Genomic DNA, 14,502 nt, shown 5'->3' with positions numbered 1-14,502 from the left:
AAAAGGGGTTTCTTTTTGAAACTATAATAGGCTGATTAATTTCTTTTATTGATAAGTCCAAATACTTTAGTATTCTGACACCAAAAATAAACTAAGATTTTATTGTTTTAGATTTTGAGTTTATACCAAATATCCTCAAGTAAGTCAGAGGAAATACACCGAACCATTGAACTCACCCCTAAGAACCAGGAAAAGGTATGATGATGCTGTTCTAAAAGTGTGGTTCAAATCTGGGGAATTAAATTTGTTTCCTTTTCTGTTCACTCTGTACATTCAGAAAGTGCTGAATATAACTTTAACTTTATTTTTTTCATGTGGCAGTTATTAAGATAATTTTACTACTTATCCCTTTATGGAAGATTAATTTTTTCTTCACATATTACTTTTTGATTAATGTATAATAAACTTATCTGAAACAAGTAAATATTTCAAAAACTTTCAAATAAATATTGGTTCAATAATCAATGAACAGTGTGATCATATTATGAATCAATAATATGATCAGATCAGATTATAAACTTGAAAACCAACTTGGATATATATTACCATTTTTTACCATTTTAATATCTTCTTTTTTTTCTTAATAATTGTCCCCTTTGGAAGAATATGATTCTTAAAAGGTAAAGGAGCAGGAAGGTTTTATAGGTGAAACCACTTACAAATTCTACACAAACTGATTGTTAGACTGATTGTTCATAAAAGTTAAGACAATTGCACTTGGATGTGGAAGACATAGATACTAAATCTAAGTCTATGACTGCAAAGCCATATGAACCCAAGCAACTCACTTAATTGTACTGGGTCCCAAAGTCTTTATCTCTGAAGTAATTTACTCTTGGGATTATTTTTAGAATTAAATAAGAGGGCTCTTATAAATAAACACCCTGAGGAAAGTATAAATTTCAGAGTAAAAGGGATATTATTTTGAATTAATAAAATTTTGTCATTTTCTTGTCTTCTTGGTCAAAAAAAACTCACAAAAAATGTATTAGTTTGATCAATTTCTCTGTTTAAATTTGGGCAAAGAAATTTTTTAGGAAAATAAGGACAATAGTAATGCTGTTCCTTAAAGAGAAACATTCTTAAAATATTTCCTTTTCCTGCATAAGTATGTTTTCTTAATCCCTTATTAGACTGTAATTTCCTTGAGAGTAGAGATATTTCTTAAGTGATTCGTCTTTATATAGCACTTTGGGGAATTTTTATAGCATTGAATAGAACTATATCACAAACACAAGGCATGGTAGTGCCATTAAGAAATCACTAATATGAACAAATTTTGCTATGAAAATTTTTTTAAAAAATGTATTTTATCAAAGTATAGTTGATTTACAATGTGTTAGTTTCTGTTGTACAGCAGAGTGATTCAGTTATATATAAATATATATATATATATACACACATTTTTTTCATATTCTTTCCCCTTATGCTTTATCACAGGATTTTAAATATAGTTCCCTATGCTATACAGTAGGACCTTGTTGTTTACCCATTCTATATATAATAGTTTGCATCTGCTAATCCCAAACTCCCAATCCATCTCTCCCCCAACCGTCCCTCCACTTTGGCAACCACAGGTCTGTTCTCTATATCTGTGAGTCCGTTTTTGTTTCATAGATATGTTCATTTGTATCATATTTTAGATTCCACATATAAGTGATATCATATGGTATTTGTCTTTCTCTTTCTGACATAGCTTTACTTAGTATGATAATGTCTAGATCCATCATGTTGTTGCAAATGGCATTATTTCATTCTTTTTATGGCTGAGTAATATTCTATTATATATATATATATACCACATCTTCTTTATCCATTCATCTGTTGATGGACATTATGTTGTTTCCATATCTTGGCTATTGTAAATAGTGCTGCTATGAATATGGGGGTGGGGATTTTTTTTTGAATTGTAGTTTTTTCCAGATATATGCCCAGGAGTGGGATTGCTGGATCATATGGCAACTCTATTTTTAGTTTTTTAAGGAACCTCCATACTGCTTTCCATACTGGCTGCACCAGTTTACATTCCCACCAACAGTGTTGGAGTGTTCCCTTTTCTCCACACCCTTTCCAGCATTTATTGTTTGTAGACTTTTTAATGATGGCCATTCTGACCAGTGTGAAGTAGTAACTTGTAGTTTTGATCTGCATTTCTCTAATAATTAACAATGTTGAGCATCTTTTCATGTGCCTACTAGCCATCTGTATGTCTTCTTTGGAGAAATGTCTATTAAGGTCTGCCTATTTTTTGATTGGGTTGTTTGTTTGTTTTGTTTTGTTTTTGAGTTGTATGAGCTGTTTGTATATTTTAAGAGATTAAGCCCTTATTGGTCGCATCATTTGCAAATATTTTCTCCCATTCCATAGGTTGTCTTTGTTTTGTTTTGTTTTTTATGGTTTCCTTTGCTGAGCAATAAGTAGGTCCATTTGTTTATTTTTGTTTTCATTTCTATTGCCTTGGGAGACTGACCTAAGAAAACATTGGTATGATTTACGTCAGAGAATGTTTTGCCTGTGCTCTCTTCTAGGAGTTTTATGGTGTCATGTCTTATGTTTAAGTTTTTAAGCCATTTTGAGTTTATTTTTGTACATGCTGTGAGGGTGTGTTCTAACTTCACTGACTTACATGCAGCTGTCCAACTTTCCCAACAGCACTTGCTGAAGAGACTGTGTTTTCCCCATTGTATAATCTTGCCTCCTTTGTTGAAGATTAACTGACTGTAGGTGTGTGGATTTATTTCTGGGCTCTCTATTCTTTTTTTTGGAACAGAGGAAGGTTTACTGCAGGGCCATGCAAGGAGATGGGTGGCTCATGCTTTAAAAACCCCAAACTCCCTGAAAGCTTTCAGCAAAGCCCTTTTGTAGGAAAGGTGAGGGAGGGATGTGGTTAGCTGTTGAAAATTTCTTGGTGTCAGATCCTTGAGGGAGCCAGGCACCCAGGACCCAACTGGCCCTCAGGCTCCTCAAGCTGCCCAAATGGCGGGGGCCAGGTACCGCAGACTGCGTCCCATGCAGACAGCCGCTGCCATTAGGTTGCAGAGGTGGGGACAGGGGAGAGGTTCACCACTGCCTCAAGGCCTGGGCCCGGCCAGTGGGCGGCCTTGGTGAGGGCTCTGGAACCCTGCAGGACACAGCCCCCAGCCTTTTCCCTAAGTCCCCCGGCTCACCCTCTGGCCTGTGATCTCATTGGGCTCTCTATTCTGTTCCATTGATTCATATATCTGTTTTTGTGCCAGTAAGATGCCATTTTGATTACTGTAGCTTTGTAGTATTGTCTGAAGTCTGGGAGGGTTATGCCTCTTGCATATTTCTTTTTCTTCAAGATTGCTGTGGCAATCCTGGGTCTTTTATGGTTCCATATAAATTTTAGGATTATTTGTTCTAGTTCTGTGAAAAATGTTGTGGGTAATTTGATAGGGATCACATTAAATCTGTAGATCACTTTGGGTAGTATGTCCATGAAAAATTATGTTTGATAAATAAGTGCATTTCACTTCACCATGAATTTTTAGAGTGATAATAGCAGAAACCCACTTAAATTAGATTAAGTGAGATACAAGAATATTTCATAATATCTTAAAGAACTCTGTCACAAACTGAAAGGCAAGATGTTTTGTTGGTCTGATGACTGGGGTAGGGAACTGGAAACCCAAGAGTAACCAGGCTCCAGTGACTCTTTTAATTCTTTGTGCATTGATCAGCCAGCTCCCTCTGTTTTTCTGTACAAAGAGGAAATGTGACCTCTGCCATAGGTATTAAGTTTACAATTCGAGGTGACAGCAGTGGATGGCCAGTGTTTGGGACCCTAATCCAGAGTATGGGGTAAAGAATGTAACTTGCCTTGCTTGTGTCAAATGTTCACCATAAGTACAAATAGCTGAGGCTAAGGTAGTGGAGTTAAACAGTGTTATCTAGGTCCAGGACCCCAGTTCCATGGATGGGAAAGTAGTTGCATGTATTAGTGGCTGACAGGTTGAGCATTCATCTTAAAATAGTTTAATATAATCAGAATGATTTTGGAGGAAACACTGGTTTGATTGGGGGATTTTATAAAGTCATTTTATAGGGATCTTGGACTTACTCATATGTACATCCACCTTTTCTTAGAGTAAATTAGATAGATCAAATTAGGTAGATCAAATTCTCTTACAATTTCTATATAAAATATTGGCAAATTGAATTCAGGAGATTTCAAAGAAAATATAATTTAACCAAGTAGAGTTTATCCAGAAAATTTATGGATGAGTGTTTGCAAAGATGTTATACTAATAGATTAAAGAAGAAAAGCAAGTGAACATCTCAATAAATGCATACAAAGCATTTGATGAAGTTCAACATTCAGGATAAAATACCTTTAGCACTTGAAATTAGAAAAAGAGAACTTCTTTATCCTGATGAATAACACCAATCAAAACCAACAACAAACATCATACTTAGAGGTGAAACTTTAGAAGTTTCCTTAGAGTCAGGAAGCTGATGGGGCTGTGCTCCTAGTCTAAAGCTAGGAAGCCCTAGTTGAAGTCAAGAAAAGATGTAAGAACTGTAAGAATTGGAAAGAAAGTGATAACAATATCCTTATTTGCAGACCTGATTATCTATAGAAATTACAAAAGCATCTATAGACAAATTATTAAATGGATGTCCTAGGCGTCGATGATAATCAAATGTAAGCAGAAAAAAAAATCCCAGTCTCTGTAGGAACAAAAACTATAAGTTACCTAATACACTTAATTAAAAAGGTACAAACCACTTTGGAGAAAATTTCAAAACATTGTAGGTATAAAAAGAAAACAAAAGAAAAACCTGTCTGTGTGTGTTTATGTATACACACACACGGTGTTCATGAATTAAACTACAATAATTAAATGATGTTGATATTCTCCCAAATTGTCTATAAATTCAATGCAATCCTAATAAAAATTCCAATAGGACTTTTCAAGGAACCAGGTAAGTTGACACCTAATTTTATAGGGAAAAGCAAAGGAACAAGAATAGTCAAGGCAATTTTTTAAACAAGACACAAAAGAACACACTCTAAAGGAAAAGATAGCTAAATTTTGAGTACATTAAAGTTAAAAACTCTGCACAAAATCAAAAGTGAAGAGATAAACCACAGACTAGGAGAAGTTTTTGATGACTGTGTTTAACAAACTCTTATACTCATAAAATCTTCTCTTGAAGAAAAACAAGAAACTTCAACAAATGAAATAAAGACAACCAAGTAAAAGAATAAACACATTGATATAAATATGTAGTTTCCTTAGTAGGAATTCCAAATTGTCAATATCTATTTGTGGTAGGCTAAATAATGCACCCCCCTACCCTGCCACACACAAATGGCCACGTCCTAAAGCCTGTGACTGTGTTACCTTACATAGTAAAAGGGGCTTTGTATATGCGAATAAACTAAGGATCATGAGATGGGGAGATTTTTTTGATTATCTGGGTGGACCCAATGTAATCGCAAGGCTCTTTATAAGAAAAAGGCAGGAGGGTTGGAGAGTAGTAGGAGATATGATGACAGAAGCAAGTGGTTGGAGGGATTAGTGGAAGGGGTTACCAGCCAAGGAATGTAGGCAGACATTAGAAGCTGAAAAAGGCAAGAAAACAATTCCCCTCTTGAAGTCTCCAGAAGGAATGCAGCCCTGCCAATTCATTTTAGACTTCTGACCTCCAGAAGTATGAGAGAACAAATTTGTGTTGTTTCAAAATGCTGTTTGTGGTGATTAGTTACAATAGCAATAGGAAATGAATACAACACTTCTTCCTCTCTTGTAATCAAGAAAATTCAAATTTAAAAATAACAAAATATTATTTTACACTTAGGCAAATAATTATTTACAGATCTGACAATATCATGTTTGAGGATGTAAAGAGACGAGAATTCTTGCCCATTCTGATGGGTAAAGGTAGAGTCTAAAATGGTATAGACAGTTTGGAGAGAAAATACCAATGACCTAGATATCTTTCTGCTAAGAATATACCACAGAGAAACTTACACATGGTGCAGAAGGAAGTATGATAAGAATGTTCATTGCAGAGTTATTTGTAAGAAAATTTGGAAACAACCAGAATGTTAATCAATAGTAGAAAAAATACACAGCAATTTATTTCTGAAATGGAAAACTACAGCCATTCAAACAAAAGACCTAGAGGTACACTTATCAACAGAGGGAAAAAAAGTGGCAAAAAAGGTTCAAGATATTGTTATTTATGTTATTACCTGTATTTCCATAAAATATATATATTGCCTATGAATAAATGAATATTAAGTAAACAAAGGAAATATTTGTGTGAATAATAAATGCCAGAAATAGCCACTGTCAAGTGGCTACTTCTGAGAAAAGAAGGTATCAGAGAATAATACAGATGCTGTTCACCTCTGTTTATGTTTTATATCTGAAAAATAAGCTGAAGTGCACATGATAAAATTTTCTAAAAACCTGGCGTTTAGTAAATATATACTTATGTTATTCTCTACATTTGTATGCATATATGAATTGTTTCATGATTTAAAAACAAAACTCATCCTCTCTTTAAAACCCAACCTCAAAAGATTTCTTTAAAAAATGAGGCTCTTGATTTCTTGTCCAAGAACATCAAACTTAAAAATGATAAAGGAGATTTTTCAGTCCCTTAAAAATAGCATAATGTCCTTGCCAAAATCATAATTAAGCTTCTGTATACTAAGAGCTTAAGCCCCAGAATTCGTAAGAGTGGTATAAAATATTGGAATTGATTTTCAAAAAATGCACAATATAGTTGGAAAATGTCCTAGATAGGCTACTAAAGGCTAAAATTGTGTCTCTGGTTTTACCAGACCAAGCTGTATGACACTAGGTAAATCTCCAAACAATTCTCTGTAGTGCTAAGATCCAGTGACCTGAGGCTTTTTTCTAAGATGCAAGAGAGATCAGAGGAAGGATATGATGTACCTGTCAAAAGAAATAAAAAAAACTATTTTTGTAAAAATCTAGTTTGTAGCTATTTCACTAGATTTGTCCAGAAATTTATTCCCACTTCCCTCTAGTCATATAACACTAGGGTTTGCTTTTTGACATATCTGGAAATAATCTTGGAACCTTTTTAGGTTTCAGGCAAAAATGAGAAAATGGGAAAAATCCTTTTCTTTAGTAGTGAATATTTTGTTAGCAGATTAAATGTTTAAACTGAAATGTCCTATATTACTGGAAGAGAAACTGTTCAACTGCAGATTCAATTTAAGTATTTTTCCTTATAATGGAGCTATGTCAATTTAGAAAATGATTGCTATTTAAAATGCCATTCCATAAACCTCTTTAATTAAAGTAGCAGTATACCATCAATCTGCTCCCATTAGTGAATTTTTAACCAAAATCTAAGCTCTATGATATACAGTTTAATTTTTTTCAGAAAGTATGCATAAACTCCTCAGAGATTTGAAGAGGGAGCTTAAAATTCAGGATTTTAGAAAAGATAGCTCAGATACAAGCTAAGGGGAAAGAGCAAAAGAGAGAAAATGAGACAGAGACAGCAGAGAGGAACCAAATAAAAGAGAGGCAGATAAACAGAAAGGTGAGGATGGGATGGTGGGTGTGAATGTCAGGAATTTGTGTTAGTGAAATGATGACCCCAAGTAAATGAATACCCCTGGTTAAGGTCCTGGTGGTGTGTGTTTGGGGACGTGTTAATATCTTTCTTAGCACAGAGTTCATAAAAATCTGTTCTCTGTCAGGGAGGTGAATGTATTTCCTGTATTCACTTCAGTCTAATGTCTTGTGATTTCAGATCATTTATTTTCAGTTATGATCCTGTTCACATTATTGATATGGCAAATTCAAATAATGAATGACAAGAGGCAGAACAAGGTGGAAAAGACTAGAATTGTTCAAAAGAATTAAGCTATACAAATTTTGAACAAAAGGTACAATTTTACACGTGCAAAAGTCAGAAAGCCAACTGAGTGGCTTATGGATGGTGGGGTGGGGAGAAAGGGCATTGTGTATTGTCAGGGTACAACTGACCACCCCATACTGGTCCAATATCAAGGAACAAAATCTTACCTCAAGAGAATTAGAACCGACCAGAAAACTGAAAAATCTGGAACAAAGGATACTTTCTCCACAGCTCAGGAATTTCATGGCTTCTCTCATCTTTGCTTATCTCTGTTTGTATGTTTTGTTTTACTCTTATTCTTGATGACTTTTTTCTGCTTTTTACTGGTTCATTCTACTCATGAACCGGTACACTTGATATGACCTAATTCAGACTGAAGTTGATGATTCTCCTCTATGTCTTTTTTGTAAGTCACATAAGAGATATTCTGAACAGCTGAATTCCTCCTTTTTTGAACCAGACACCATCATGTTCATTATCATCCTCATCATTATCACTACTAACATTTATTGAGTGCTTACTATATGCTATGTACTATTACATGTGTTTTACATGTATTATCTCATTTAATATTTATATTTCTTTGAGGTAGGCATTATACTATTCAATATCATTTCTATTTTGTAGACATAAAAACTAAGTCATAGTGAAGTAACTTGGTTAAGCTCACAGCTACTCTGTGCAGAGCCCAAATCTGAATCCCAGAGGCAGACTTCAGAGCCCATGGACGTGTCCTCTATACCATACCATACTATTATGTAGGTCAGTTGTATATCCCTAGTTTATTCAGAAAAGGTAGGGCTGGGTTACGTCGTTCTCTGATCACTCATTGTGGGTAGTGGCCAGGGATTTCCTCAAGTGTGGGTGCAAATGAGACAAGTAATGACCAGACTAGCATCTCTTAATGTATTAAAATAGGTCATGTTTCTATAGCAAGACTGGCTGAATACCTAGAGACCTCAGGATAGCATTACCTTGATGGAGTCAGCCAGGGCTTAGACCTTCTGAGTGCTTCAGAGTCAACTGGACTGAATTATAGAAACTGGAGCACCAACTTACAGATTTACAGTGGGTTATGAAGAGTCAAATAATATTCAGAAGGGTGTCTGAAGAACAAAGAGAATTAGCTGTGTAGATAAACTAAGTATTAGACTCAGTCTATTTAGCTTTATGAATCAGTCTTTTCATGGAAAAATATCTGCCACATCAACTGAACGTATAGTTGTCCAGATGCCCTCCCCCAGAATACTTTCCAAATCAGCACTGCTGCTGTTTTTCTTTGACACTTTTTTTTTCAAATTCTAATGTAGTTTGTTTCTTTTTCAGATTGCTCACACTCTGTCCTTAGGTGTACTGAATGACATAAATTATCTCACAACCATAGTTTGCTCAAGCCTGAGACTTACTTTGTCTCTTTAGGATGACTTTGCTTATTTCTTTTCTTTTTTTAAATGAATTTTTATTGGAGTGTAGTTGCTTTACAATGTTGTGTTAGTTTCTACTGTACAGCAAAGTGAATCAGCTATATGTATACACGTATCCTCTCTTTTTTGGATTTCCTTCCCATTTAGGTCACCACAGAGCATCGAGTAGAGTTCCCTGTGCTATACAGTAGGTTCTGATTAGTTATCTATTTTATACATAGTATCAATAGTGTATATATGTCAATCCCAATCTCCCAATTCCTCCCACCCCTTTTCCCCCTTAGTATCCATACATTTGTTCTCTATGTCTGTGTCTCTACTTCTGCTTTGCAACATTTATACCGTTCTTCTTGATTCCACATATATGCATTAATATACAATATTTGTTTTTCTCTTTCTGACTTCACTCTGTATGACAGACTCCAGGTCCATCCACGTGTCTACAAGTGACCCAATTTCATTCCTTTTTATGGCTGAGTAATATTCCATTGTATATATGTACCACATCTTCTTTATCCATTCCTCTGTTGATAGACATTTAGGTTGTTTCAATGTCCTGGCTATTGTAAATAGTGCTGCAGTGAACATTGGGGTGCATGTGTCTTTTTGAATTATGGTTTTCTCTGGGTATATGCTCAGTGATAGGATTGCTGTTATATACTAATCTTATAGTTTAACTCTCAAAGGACAATTCTCTTTACCTATGTATATGTTATTGAGGTTCCTTCACTGGTTATCCTTGAGAAGGTTCTGTAGAGGTACAATGAATAAGGATACAAATTTTAGATCCAGATGTAGCTAGGTTTGAATTTGTTATTACCAGATGTAACTGTCAAATCTTGTGCAAATTCACAAAATGCCTCTGTGTCGCAGTTTTCATAGCTATAAAATAGGAAAAATAATAGGACATATTTTAAGGTGTCATAAAATAAATTAAATTTCTGCAGTTCCTGGAAGATAGTAGCAATATGCATTCAATAAGTGGGAGATATTATCATTAACATTCTCTTTAACAGGATCATTTTATTAAAAGAACCACTTGTACCTGTAATCTATTTAATGACATACTCCAAGGTAAGACATTTGAGAAAGTCAGAAGATCTGAAAGTCTTCTTATATAATGGAATTTTGCATGGATACCTTGGTGAAGCAAAGCCAATTTCATTGTCATAGTATATATATTTTGGGGTTTTTTTTGTTGTTGTTTTTAAATTACATGTAGATGTCTCTCCTTCAATAGATGTGAAAGGCTTGAAGGGTAATGTATCAGTTACACTGTTGTATAAAGAACATTTTCCAAATTTAGTAGCATAAAACAATAAGTTATTTCTTATGATTTTATGTGTTAATGGTGCTCATCTGGGTGGCTCTATGTGGTGCAGCACTGATCACTTTTGTGACTGCATTCAGCTGGGAGTTTGACTAAGACTGTAGTGTCCAAGACAGCCTCTTATCATTCAGAGTCTCTTTCTATGTGACCTCTCATCATTCAGCAGTGAGCCCAGTTTCTTCACACCATGGACACTGGTTTCCAAGAGAATAAGGCCCAATGTGCAAGGGTTTAACCAAGCCTTTGCTTACATCATCCTTGTCACTAACCCTTTGGCCAAAGTGTGTCACTTGACCAAGCCCAGATTTTTTGTGGAAAGAGACTATGCAAGAACATGAATACTGGGAAGCATGGTTCATCAGAAGGTACCACTATAACAGTCTACTACAGGAAGTGCTTGTTTAAATCATTTTACTCTTAGTGACTGCATTGAACTGAATACACAAAATGTCACTGAGCTTTTCTGAGGAGGCTTAATTCTGGTCAGTTTTAATAACTTTTTAGTGGTTAGAACAATGTCCACCAATAGGCTTTGTTCATCAGTGTCTATTCAGAGAACCTTAAATAAATGAGATCCTAGCAATGAAGTTCTCCACTGTGACTGGATAACCAGTTGTTGAAATGTTACATAGATGCTGAGTAGCTTGTTTGGACATTGAAGATAATGGGGACTTTGATCTTCAGCTTTTAGAGTTTATAACTCTGAGTGTTTATTGAACACTTCTGATGTTACAAGCACTCTATTCCATAGATGAGGCAAAAGTATATGTTTGAAGCCAGACAAACTTGTATGAAAATAACAACCGTACCATTTACTAGATATATTAAGAGGCCTAGTCACTTGACCTCTCTTTGCCTTAACTTTTTTTTCTGGGAAGTGGAAATAACAACACACACCTTTCAGTGTTGCCATGTCAAATAGCATAATGTATATAAAGTAACTAGAAACAAGTATATGCTCAGTAATTGTGAGAAGAAGACTCAAGGAGCATCCAGTCTAATCAAGAAGATAAAAAGAGCTTCAAATAGTTATTTAACATTTAGATTTTAAAATATCCTCTAAATTAAATTGCCACGTTGTGGGGTCAAGAGGGAAAATAGACATTGATTGGGAAATACCTGAAATAATAATATTAAAATCATCTATCATCTCATTTTACTTGAATATAATGACTTTGGTATTGGTAGTATAGTCCAAATAACCTTGTAGGACTTTTCTCCCCTTAAATTTCTTAATTTTTTGAGACATGGAATGAAAATTCTTCCTATTTCAAAATACAGAGAAGTCCAATCTTTGTTTTCTATTATCTGTCTGATATATTTATTGTCAGATAGATGAAGGTCCATACATGTTCCTGACAAGAAAAGAATACAGATGTGTAAGCACAACCAAAAAACATCCACAGGCCTATGGTAACTTGTCTTTACTCAATTATTTTTGCCTCCTTAATAGTGTATGAAAGATGGACTTAAAAAAAGTAATTTTATGTTATCTCTTCAGTATACCAAGTACATTTTTAGAGATGCTGCAGGAGAAAGGACACTAGGTTGTCAACTGGGCTCATGTAATAGTCACCTGGGCAGTGCATGAGAAGATTGATGAATAGGCTATTGCTTCAGAAGATAGGTACTACAGAGGAAAAAATTGCGGAATTACTAAGTACTGCTAAGTTCAAACAGTTTAAGGGCTTTTCATGTTTGATTCCTGTTCCCCTCCCTAATGTACCCAGGGATCATCACAAAGGTGGATTGAAGTGTGTTTCAGAATAAAACTCTCTTTTGCATGACTTTTCTTTCTTCAGAAAACTTTGATTTATTTAACCTTTGTTTTCAGAAAAGTGCATCTTTGTTTCACATTTCCTAGGTGATGGATTTTTCTGTTACATGAATCTGTACCATCAGGTTGCATTAGTCACACTGCAGTATGTTGCACTAAATCAAGTAACACATTGTGACTATTAATGTTGTGATGTGTAAAAACATGTCTCACTCGGGACTGGGGAAAATGTGATTTTCTGAAAACAGCTGTCTCTGCATTTATTCAGTAACACTTTTCACCTTGGAAACTGCACTGTTTGCCATCTAAGCATTTTCATTGGCAATTTTGAGGTATATTTTAAAGCCTATTTTTTTTCCTCTAGTGTCATTAAATATTCATGATTCCACTAAAACTTTCAATAATGAAATAAATTATAATGATGATTACAGTGAATGCCCACCACCTCAGTATTTAGATAGATGAGGGAGAGTATACTCAGAATGTTCAAGAACAGACCATTCCAACGGATTGATCATGATGATCAAGACTTTATTTATTTATTTAATTATTTTCTTTTTATTGGGGTATAGTTGTTTTACAATGTTGTGTTAGTTTCTACCGTACAGTGGAGTTCCCTGTGCTATACAGCAGGTTCTCATTAGATATCTATTTTATACATATTAGAGTATATATGTTAATCCCAATCTCCCAATTCATCCCACCCCCCGTTTTCCCCCCTTGGTGTCCACACGTTTGTTCTCTGCATCTGTGTCTCTATTTCTGCCTTGCAAACTTGTTCATCTGTACCATTTTTCTGGATTCCACAAATATGCATTAATATACGATATTTGCTTTTCTCTTTCTGACTTACTTCACTCTGTATGACAGTTTCTAGGTCCATCCATGTCTCTACAAATGACCCAATTTTGTTCCTTTTAATGGCTGACTATGACTTTAGTATTGATTTTCTAACTGTCTGTTGTCACCACATCACTCCTGTCTCTAAGATGATTTGTAGGAAGCAGAGGAGCAGACTTCACAAGCATATTATCTCTCTGTGTCTCCAAATGTTCTCTTAGCTAACTCCCTCTCCCTTTCTGTTCAGCAATTTCATGGCCATTGCTCTAAGATCATGAGACTTGAGGAAAATAAAGAACAGTTGCCCCCTCAAGAAAATGTACACAAAAATTGATGCTTGATTTCTGTTAGGAATGAATCTATTTATTCTAGGGCAAGAAATTGTTCCTTGGTTTCTGTTAGGGAAAGAATCAGTAATAATGTTTTGTTTTTGGCCTACTTAGGTACAACATATAACGGTGTTCTCAGGGCTTTGTAAATGTTTAATCACTCCCACTTCCATGAATTTTCTTTCCTTCTTGTAAGAGCAAACAGTGCTTACTTCTTTGATTGCTTGAATAATGATTTCCTCATCATAATTGGGCCAACCTTGCATATTACAAATAAAAGTTTTCAGATTCTTAAATGAAATGTCAAAAAAAAAATCAGAACTAAAAAACGAAACAAAATGTTCCAAACTATTTCTTTCTTTCTCTTATTTTCCATTTTACTTTTTCTGCTCTTCAGTACTCTTCATGTTGCTTATATCTAACAACATTGCTTTATTTTTTATCAAAATAAAATATGCACATAGTAAAAAATAAATATTTCAAAGGGCTTACATGTCAGATGGTGATAAGTGCTAGGGGGGAAAGATAAAGAGTAGCGAAGTTGGTAGGGAGTGCCAGGAGGTGAGATGAAGTTGGCAAATTAAATCTAAATGTTAAAAATCAATAAATATAAATTCCATTTGGTATAGCAGAGTGAATAAAAAGTTATTTTTCCCTCTCTCTGTTCTGAACGCATTGAAAGGTTTATTTACCCAGACTCATACATACACAAGTATATGTCAGCTAAAAATACACAGATGTGCTCAAAAACAAGAGAAACATGTCTGTAGGACAGAAAAAGAGAGAAAATCCATAGTTTCAAATACATAGTGGTTATACAGCCCATAGGAAATAAAGATTTGACTCAAGAATTGAAAGAACCTTAAAGCTTGGTCAGAAATAAGGATAAAGCTGGCAGTTTGCATTACATTCTGGGATTTGGGGAGG

The sequence above is a fragment of the Balaenoptera musculus genome, chromosome 10 (assembly GCF_009873245.2).
Source record: "Balaenoptera musculus isolate JJ_BM4_2016_0621 chromosome 10, mBalMus1.pri.v3, whole genome shotgun sequence".
NCBI lineage: Eukaryota > Metazoa > Chordata > Mammalia > Artiodactyla > Balaenopteridae > Balaenoptera > Balaenoptera musculus.
Note: the sequence above shows the minus strand (reverse complement) of the source record.